At 45.0% G+C, this 10,437-nt stretch overlaps 1 long non-coding RNA gene across 1 annotated transcript; it reads left to right on the top strand.

Moving 5' to 3' along the window:
* The first annotated feature begins 381 nt into the window (after positions 1-381).
* LOC138755260 (uncharacterized) lies at positions 382-10,216 on the top strand. The gene is made up of 3 exons (XR_011352144.1): positions 382-582; positions 6,466-6,588; positions 10,056-10,216. It is a non-coding gene; the product is annotated as an uncharacterized lncRNA (long non-coding RNA).
* Positions 10,217-10,437: the final 221 nt, after the last annotated feature.

The raw sequence follows: 10,437 nt of genomic DNA, 5'->3' as shown, positions 1-10,437 counted from the left end.
GTTACTGGATTAGAGTTCCTGAGTTAATCAGTGTACTGTGCTTACTTTATTGCAGAGGGGTTGGAAATATTGTTTGTGTAACTCTCACATCACAATCAGGAGTTGCGGTTATCCATTAACTCAGTGGTTAGAGCACTATCTTGTAAACCGGGGTCACGAGTTCGTTCTTCGCTGGGGCCTCTGTTTAAGGGCACTGGACAAAAGTGGGTCTCTGTCTTCCTTACGGTAGACAAGGTTAAAGAATTTCATGTATGTTACATTCTAAATGTGGTATTATGTGACAATAATGGAACCTTTACCTGGATTAATCAGCATCCAATGTGCATCAGGTGTGTTTGCGCATGCGTGTGTGTGTGTGTGTGTGTGTGTGTGTGTGTGTGTGTGTGTCTGTGTGTGTGTGTGTGTGTGTGTGTGTGCATGCGTGCGTGTGGTGTGTGTGTGTGTGTGTGTGTGTGTGTGTGCGCGTGCGTGCGTGCGTGCGTGTGTGCGTGTGTGTGTGTGTGTGTGTGTGTGTGTGTGTGTGTGTGTGTGTGTGTGTGTAATCAAAATGAAGAAGGAGAGGAAGAGGCTGTTGGCACACAGGTAGGCCCACTGCAACTGGTAGGAAGTTTGTGTTTAAGGAAGGGCAGATAGGCTAAATTTGCAGCCATGGGGATGTGTTGTAATGCAACAAGGACACAGAGTCAAATGTAACAAATAAAGGGCTATAGTATTTATATGCTCAGAGCATAAGAAATAAAATGGATGACCTTGTAGTACAGTTACAGATTGGCAGCTATGATGTAATGGTCATCATGGAGTCATGGCTAAAGAATGGATCTCATTGGAAGTCGAATGTCTCAGGGATACACTGTATTGAAAAGATCGGTTAGCAGAGGGGGTGGCATGGCTTTGTTAGTAAGGAACAGCATTAAATTGAGAAAGAGGTGACATAGGATCAAAATATATATAATACGATGGGTTGAGTTAAGAAATAGCAAGGGTAAAAAGACCCTGTTGGTGTTATTATACAAACCTATGAACAGAAGCTGCTATGTGTACAAAACTTTGCAACAGCAAGAAAAGAAGGCTTGTCAAAATGGCAATGTTATGATAGTCATGGGGGATTTTAACATACATGTAGATGGGGAGAACAAGAACTAGATCTCAAGAGAGAATTTTTTAGAAAGCCAATAAGGTGGGTTTTTGAGCAGCTTGTTGATGAACTCACTAGGGAATTGGCTGTATTGCATTGGGTGCTGTGTAATGTATCTGAGGTGATTAGAAAGCTTAGAGTAAAGGGGTGGCATGTTTGGCATAGTGGTTAGTGTAATACTTTACAGCGCCAGCGATCAAGACCAGGGTTCAAATTCCATGCTGTCTGTAAGTAGTTTGTACATTCTCCCCGTGTCTGTGTGGGTTTTCCCCAGGGGCTCTGATTTCCTCCCACCATTTGAAACAAACCAGGGGTGAAGGTTAATTGAGTATAAATTGGGCAGCATGGACTCATGGGCCAAAATGCCCTGTTACCGTGCTGTATGTCTAAATTTAATTAAACTTAGAACCATTAGGGGGCCAATGATTACAATGACTGAGTTCACTCTGAGATATAAAAGTGAGAAAATAAAAGTTCGATGTGTCAGTGTTTCAAAGTAAGGTAAAGGGGTTTGCAGTGGTACAAGAGAGGAACTGGCTAAAGTAGATCAGAAAGGAGCGCTATTAGGGAAGACGGCAGAGCAGCAATGGATGGTGTTTCTGCAATAAATTGGAAAGGTGCAGGATAAACACAGTATAACTCCGATTATCTGAAATGGTCAGGGCCGGGCCTATATGGGATAAACTTTTTTTAAGATAACTGGTCATTTTTCAAAAACAGCTCAGTAACATCAGCAAATCACTTGTATCAATGCTTAAACACCAACAAACAAGAAAAGGCTTTTTAAACATTAAAATAATGTTTAATTCTCACCAAAGAAATGCTGGCCTCAATGCTGCAGCCAATCACCGAGAGCTCCCAACTGCCCGGAACAGTCACAGGCGAGTCAGTGTGCTCCTGTCTCCCGGGACACTGGAGCTCCTGGTGCCCATGTCCCAAGTCCTAATCTTCCCATAAGCCTTCTGCATACGTACACCGGGGAGTCTGGGGTGTATGTGCAGTCCTAGGCTGAGGGTAGGGTCCAGAGTCGGGAGCTCCGGTGTGTCGAAGAGAGAGGAAGGGAAGGGAAGGGGAGGGAAACAGAGGGAATGCCACTGAGCCTGGGTTCTTTTCTTGCCTGGGAGGACGCTTCATTGATGATGCTGGGACAAGGGATTCTTCTGAGTGTTTGAAGCTGGGAGACAGTGGCCCGCAGTTTGAGAGGGAGAGTTGGAGAGAAAAATCAATGGGGAAGATAAAGAAGAAACGGAAAGAAAAAGGGGAGGGAGTTACCCGAAACAAGGATAATCATTGTTCTAACTTCATGTCGAGGGAATTTTTTTCAACCTATGAGGTCAATTCGGCTCCGAAAAAAAAATTCTGATTTGTTTTGGATATCTTCATTTTTCGCAATTAAAAAAAAAATTGGATAAATGAGGATTTTGGAGAATCCAATTTCAGATAGTCGGAGATGTACCGGACATAATAAAAAAGAGGAAATATTCAGATGGAAAGATGTCATAACTATGCCTGACTAGACGAGTCAAAACCAACATGCAAGAAAAAGAGAGGGCAAAGAAGGAAGCAAAAATTAGTGGGAAGACAGAGGAATGGAAGTTTTTTAGAAACTTACAGAAGGTAACTAAAAAACTCATAAGGAAGAAAAAGATTAAGAATAAATGTAGGCTAGAAGATAATATCAAAGAGGATACAAAAAAATTTCATGTCTAAAGAATAAAAGAGAAGTGAGAGTACATATAGGACCACTAGAAAATGACGATGGTGAAATAATAATGGAAAACAAAGAGATGGCAGAGGAACTAAATGAGTACTTTGCTTCAGTCTTCAATGTGCAAGACACTAGCAGTGTGCCAGAGCTTGAAGGGTATCAGGGTAGGAAAGTGAGTGCAGTTACTGTTTCAAGGTGCTCAGAAAGCTGAATGGTCTAAGGGTGAAACAAGTGACCCGGACAAGATGGATTGCACTCTCCGGTTCTGAAAGAGGTAGCAGTAGAGATTGCGGAAATCTATCAGAAATCAGTAGATTCTGACATGGTCCCGGAGGACTGGAACATCATCAATGTCACCCCACTATTGACAAAGTGCTTGAAGTAGAAGAAAGGAAGTTATAGACCGGTTAGCCTGACATCAGTGCTTTGGAAGATGTTGGAGTCGATTGTAAAGGATGAAGAGTACTTAAAGGCACATGACGTGGTTACCTCAAGGAAAAATCTTGCTTGACAAACCTATTGGAATTCTTTGAGAAAGTGGCAAGCAGGCTGGAGATGGAGTGAATGTTGTGCATTTAGATTTTCAGAAGGCATTTGACAAGGTGCCACAGATGAGATTACTTAACAAGATAAGAGACCATGGTATAACAGGAAACATACGAGTGTGGTTAGAGCATTGGCAGGAAGTAGAGAATCAGAATATAGGGATCATATTCTGAATAGTTGCCAATTGCTGGTGGTGTTCCACCAGGGTCAGTGTCAGGGCTCTTTTTATGTTGATTCTTAGTGATTTGGATTATGGAATGAATTGCTTTGTGACCAAGTTTGCAGATAATACAAAGGTAGGTGGAGGAGCAGGTAGTGTAGAGGAATCATGGAAACGTCAGAAGGGCTTGGACAGATTAGGAGAATGGGTAGAGAAGTGGCAATAGATATATAATGTCGGAAAGTGTATGATCATGCACTTTGGTAGAAAAGTTAAACAGGCAGACTATTTTTTGAATAGGAAAGAAAATTGAAAATACCCAGCTGCAAAGGGTCCTGGGAGTCCTCGTGCAGGATAGCCTGACAGTAAACTTGCATGTTAACATGGTAGTGAAGAAGGCAAATGCAATGCTGGCATTCATTTCAAGAGAAATGTAAGAGCAGGGATGTGATGTGGAGGCTTTATAAGGCACTAGTGATATCCTGCATAGAGTGTTGGGAGCAGTTTTGGGCTCCTCATTTTAGAAAAGATGTGCTGTTGTTGAAGAGGATTCAAAGGAGGTTCATTAGGATAATTCTGGGAAATAAACATTATCATATAAGGAGTGTTTGACAGCTCTTGCCCTGTAGTTTTTTGGAATTTAGAAGAATGGGGGCCATTTCATTGGAAAATTTTGAAAGTCAAAAGGTGTGGACAGAGTAGATGTAGAAAGTTTGTTTTCCATGGTGGGAGAGTCTAGGACAAGAAGGCACAACTTTGGGATTGAAAGGCATCCACTTAGATAGAAATGCATAGGTATTTCTTCAGCCAGAGTTTAGTAATTCTGTGGAATTTGTTACCACAGGTGGTTGTGGAGGCTAAGTCATTGGGTGTATTTAAGACAGAGATTGATAGGTTCTCAATTAGCCAGGGTATCAAAGTTTATGGGGAGAAGAAGGCCGGGTAGTGGAGCTAAGTAGGAAATAGATTTGCTCATGATTAAATGGTGGGGCCAGACTCAATGGGTTAAATAGCCTATATCTGATTCTATGTCTTATGGTTTTATATATATAAAAATAAAAAAACACAGTATATATCTGTTTGTGTTTGTGTGTGTGTATGTATGTGCGCATATATACATAGATACGTGTACATTGCGCGCATATACACACACACACACACAGACACACACACACACACACTGTGTCTGTGTGTGTGTGTGTGAGAGAGAGAGAGAGAGAGAGAGAGAGAGAGAGAAAGAAAGAGAGAGAGAGAGAGAGAGAGAGAGAGAGAGAAACTGTTTGAAGTCTTTGATTTATAGACATCACCAGGTGCTGAGTATCTTGTCTGGTGATGCTATGCCAGGACATCTTCAGCTCCTCCTTGGTTCAGGGGCTTTCCCCCTTAATTTTTCTCTTCAGCATATGGAAGGCATGCTCAATTTGATTTAGAACAGGTGAATGACTTGGCCATTCAAGAATTTTCCCATTTTTGCTTGTGAAAAACTGCTTTGTTGCTTTAGCAGTATGTTTCGTATCATTGTCTTGCTGTTGGATGAAGTGCCATCCAATGAGTTTGGAGGCATTTGCTTGAACTTGAGCAGATGTTTTTATGCACCGCAGAATTATTTTGCTACTGCCATCAGCAATTACATCATTAATGAAGATAAGTGCTCCAGTACCTGTGGCTGCCATACATCCCCACGCTCTAAACGCCTACCACCATGTTTAATAGATGAGGTGGTATACCTTGGATCTTGGGCAGTTCTTTACACCTCCACACTTTGTTCTTGCCATTATTCTGATGCAGGTTAATCTCAGTCTCATCTGTCCACAAGACCTAGTTCCAGAATTCTGCAGGGTCTTTTAAATACTTCTTGCCAAACTGTAATCTGGCCATCCTGTTTCAGTGGCTAACAAGTGGTTTGCATCTTGCATTGTGGTCTCCATATTTCTGTTCATAAAGTCTTCTGTGACAGTAGTCATCGACTCATCCATACCTGCCTCCTGAAGTGTGGTTTCTGATCTGTCCAAGAAATGATTGAGGATTTTCCTTCATTATGATGCCCTAAAATAAGGGACAATGTATAAAAAGTGCTGTAATTTCTACATGGTCAAACCAAAATGTATGCAAATAACCATGAATAAAATCCAGAATGTGCACATGTGAATTGTTTGATTACAGATTTAAAACTGTGGAGCAGAGGGGCAAATAGATATACATTCTGTGAAATTGGGTGTTATGCAATATGGATGTTGTGTGAACATCATATTATATACTTAGCAAAGCTATATGAAATACTGTAGTGTACCTCTAAACATTTTATTTGTAAGTAGGGATTAGTGTGGGGACCGACACGGGACAGTGGGGAGAAAGTAGGGCAGTGAGGTCAGTGTGGGGACTAACATGAGGCTATGGGGAGAGAGCGGGGCAGTGGGGTCAGTGTGGGGACTGACATGAGGCTGTGGGGAGAGAGTGAGGCAGTGGGATCAGTGTGGGGACCAACAGAGAAGTGGGGAGAAAGTGGGAAGTGGAGTCAGTGTGGGGACTGACATGGAGCTGTGGGGAGAGAGCGGGGCAGTGGGACCAGCGTGGGGACCGACACAGGGCTGTGGGCAGAGAGCGGGACAGTGGAAACAGTGTGGGGACCAACATGTGGCTGTGGGCCTAGATGGGTGCAGTGAACTGAGATTTACTAGTGATGGGATATGCAGATGCTCGTTTTTTCTCCCAGGCTCCACCCCCATCTACCCCTATATGAGCCTGGTTTCCCACCTAAACCCAGAGCCCTACTGAAGACCCTATCTTTTGTTATAATAAAGTATGTGTTCTCCCTCCAGATGTGAGAGTTTTTATTCATGCTACAATTTTATTAGCTTAATAACAAGAAGATCCATGCACCATTTTCGTCAAGTATGATCGACCCTCTGTCCCCAGATGCTGCCGAGGAGTTTGCTTACTGGCTGGACTGCTTCCAGGCCTTCCTGAACGTGACCAGGGACATGTTCAACACTGATGAACTCAAGAGGTCGCCCTTGTTTCCATGGTAGGGACTAAGGGGTATGTAGTCATTCAGGACTGTACAACCTATGATGCTGCCATTGAGCTTTGAAGGCTCAATACTTGAAGTCACTAAACAAGGTCCTAGTAAGGCATTAACTCACTGTATGTCAGCAGCGGCCTGGAGGGACCATCAATGACTATCTGATTGACCTGTAGACTCTTGCCAAGAAGTGCCGGTATGAAACAGCTACTGGCCGTGTTCATGAGGAACAGCAGATCTGGGACCCCCTAGTCAGGGGGGCCGCTTGAGATAGGTGAAGCACCGATTACTTCAGTTGGTTAAGAAAGACTTGGGCAGCCACATTGAACTGACTGAGTCCCTTGAACAAGCCCAGCTCAAGACCATTGACCTAGATGCCAATAACAACAACGCTGTCCCCCGCAAACCTTTCTCAGGACCAGCAGCCCCTGCTCCCCCTGCCCTAACAGCAGCCATCTCCCATGCTAGAGAGCACTTCCGCACTAGGGAGTGCTTTTTCTGTGGTCGAAACCAGCATCGTCACTCTCGATGCCCAGCTAAGGACTCTGTCTGCTCCAGCTGCAGTAAGAGGGGACACTGGCCAAGGGTCTGCCACGTGAAGGGAATGCCTGGGAAATCCACAGCCTGCACAGCTCCCGACTCTGATTCCAGCCTCAAGCCCTGAACTCATCAGAGCCTACCTGCTGTGCTACTTGCTGAAGGAAGGTGGCAGTGGGAAAACTGTGCAAAAATCCTCGGTGGCCAACTTGCCATGATTTGAATTCAAATTTAGCACCATCGTCATCAGAGGATGAAGAACGGCAGCCACGAGTTTGATGCCATCTTGCCTGCCGGCGCATCAGGAAGGAGGGGGCTGCTTGAGCGAGGAGGACTGCGGAGTCTCCAAGGTCCATTTACCTTTCAATCACCAAAGCCTGGTAAACTTTATAAATGTTAAATTTTGTGCACTGTATAAGAATTGCCTGCAACCAGTGAACTTGGAGAAATGAGAAGTGAGATTGGACTGTGAATCAAAGAACTTTTCTGAACTTATAAACACATTACGCACATGTGCGCTTAGAACTAGAAGGGGGTTAAGTTAGGTTAAGTAAGTTAATAGTAATAAGTTAAAGTTTGATCCTGTTTTCATGTATAAAGATCATTAAAAGCAACTTTTGTTGAACCATTTGTCTTGGTGAATTTCTATTGCTGCTGGATTTTGGGGTCCTCTAGGTTTATAACAATAGCCAAACAATTAATCATTTTACAGTCCTGGAAGCATACGCCCTCCCTTGAATTTCGGGGATGGTGAATGATATTGCCCAGTATCGGGTCTATTCGACCATCGATCTGAAGACTGCCTATCACCAGCTGCCAATCCATTCCCAGGACAGTCCCTATAATGCTTTTGAGGCAAACGGCCATCTCTATCAATTCTGGAGGGTCCCTTTCGGTGTCACTAATGGGGTTTCTATCTTCCAGAGGCAGATGGACAGGGTGGTGGATGAGTACAGGTTGGCTACCTTCCCCTACCTCAATAACATCACCATCTATAGCCATAACTTGGAGGATCATAATGCCAACCTCCAGAGCTTTCTTCACGTAGTGAAATCCCTGAACCTCACTTATAACTCCAGCAAGTGGGCGTTGAGGACTAAACATCTGGTTATCCTTGGCTACGTAGTGGAGAATGGTATTACTGGCCCTGACTCTGATAGGATGTGCCCCCTGTTAGTGTTTCCTATCCCAAGGACCATGAAAGCTTTGAGGAGATGCCTGGGGCTTTTCTCATATTACGCCCAGTAGGTCCCTCAATATGCCAATAAGATTTTTAAAATCCACTTTTTAAAATCCACTACTTTCCCCCTCTCAGCTGAAGCCCAAATGGCTTTTACCTATGTCCGAAGCCACATTACGAAAGTCAACATGCATGCAATGGACAAGAATGAACCTTTTCTGAGTGGAAAGTGATGCTTTGGACGTGACCCTGGCAGTAACCCTTAACCAGGCGGATAGGCCGGTGACATTTTTCTCCTGGTCCCTGCAAGGCCACAAGGTCTGGAATCCCTCTGTGGAAAAAGAGGCTCAAGCCATTGTGTAGGTCATCAGGCACTGGAGGCACTATCTGGCTGGTCGGAAATTTGTGCTCCTCACTGACCAGCGCTCTGTTGCATTTATGCTCTATGACATCGAGAGGGGCAAAATTAAAAGTGATAAAATTGCTAGGTTGAGGATTGAACTCTCCACCTAAAATTATGACATTGCCTATCAGCCAGCTGTCCTTAATGAGCCTCCTGATGCCTTATCCAGAGGAAGCTGTGCCTCTGCACACACCGGTCAACTGTGGTCCCCCTGCATAATGAGCTCTGCCATTCAGGGGTCACCCTCATGGCTCATTTTGTCAAGGCACACAATCTGCCCTACTCCACGGAAGATGTCAGGGAAATGACCAGGTCTTGCCAGTTCTGCGCGGAGTGCAAGCCACACTTCTACCGCCCCACAAAAGCGCACCTGATTAAGTCATTCAGGTCCTTCAAAAGGTTCAGTGTTAATTTTAAGGGATCTCTCTCCTCCATGAATGGGAACACATTCTTTCTCTCCATCATTGATGAGTACTCCCACTTCCTGTTCGCTATCCCATGTCCAGACACCTCCACCTCCTTAGTTATCAAGCCCTAGATTCTATTTTTGCTCTGTTTGGGTATCCCGGATATATCCATAGCGACCGGGGCTCATCATTTATGAGCAAGGAGCTACATCATTACCTGCTGGTGAAAGGCATAGCATCCAGCAGGACTACTAGCTACAATCCCTGGGGGAAAGGGCAGGTTGAAAAAGAAAACGCCATGGTCTGGAAAGCCGTCAAATTGGCCCTCAAGTCAAGAGGCCTCCCACACTCACGCTGGCATGATGTCCTACCCATGGCACTCCATTCCATTCGGTCACTACTCTGTACAGCAACCAATGAAACTCCTCTTGAGCTTGTTCACTTTTTTCAATGGAGATTGCCATCAGGAACCACACTCCAACCTGGCTCACCACAGCAGGTCCGGTCCTCCTAAGAAAGGACGCGAGGAAAAGTAAAACCGATGCCCTGGTGGAGACAGAGAGACTGCTCCATGCCAATCCCACGTACGCCTACATGGAGTACCCGGATGGCGAGGAAGACACCGTCTCTATCAGGGACCTGGCACCTGCCGGAACAGAGAATCCATTGCCTCAGGTGACCCACAAGTTTCAGAACCCTTTCTCACTACCTCCAATCAGGGCCTCAGGAGATTCTGTTCAGGAGGAAGAGTCATCTCCCTCCGTCATAGAATTGGAGGCCCTACCACCTACTGTGCCTCCCCTACGAGGGGACCAGGAGACCCAAGGATCCCAAGGCCTACTAGTGCTGGGGTGCTTCTCAACGATTTCCAGATCTCCAGATCATTTAGATCTGTAAATAATTGTATATATTCCTGATTTTTGTTGCTGAGTTTGTGTTCTTTGTCTTCATCCACAGGCCCTTATTCTGCAGGAAGGTGTGAATGCAGTGAACTGAGATTCCCTGTCTCCGCCCACATCTACCCATATATAACCCAGGTTTCCCGCCTAAACCCAGAGACCTACTAAAGACTCTTGTAAGAGCCTACCCTTTGTTATCAGCTAATAAAAGCATGTGTTCTCCCTCCAGTCGTGAGAGCTTTTATTCGCACTACAATGGGGAAGTGGGATCAGAGTGGGGACCAACACAGGACTGTGGGCAGACAGTGGGTCTCTGGGCAGAGATGGGGCAGTGGGATCAGTGTGGGGACCGGCACGGGGCTGTGGAGAGAGAGTGGGGCAGTGGGATCAGTATGGGACCAGCACGGGGTTGTGAGGAGAGAGCGGGGCAGTGGGATCAG

Source organism: Narcine bancroftii, chromosome 2 (assembly GCF_036971445.1).
Source record: "Narcine bancroftii isolate sNarBan1 chromosome 2, sNarBan1.hap1, whole genome shotgun sequence".
In the NCBI taxonomy this organism is placed as follows: Eukaryota; Metazoa; Chordata; class Chondrichthyes; order Torpediniformes; family Narcinidae; genus Narcine; species Narcine bancroftii.
This window is presented reverse-complemented; position numbering and strand designations above follow the sequence as displayed.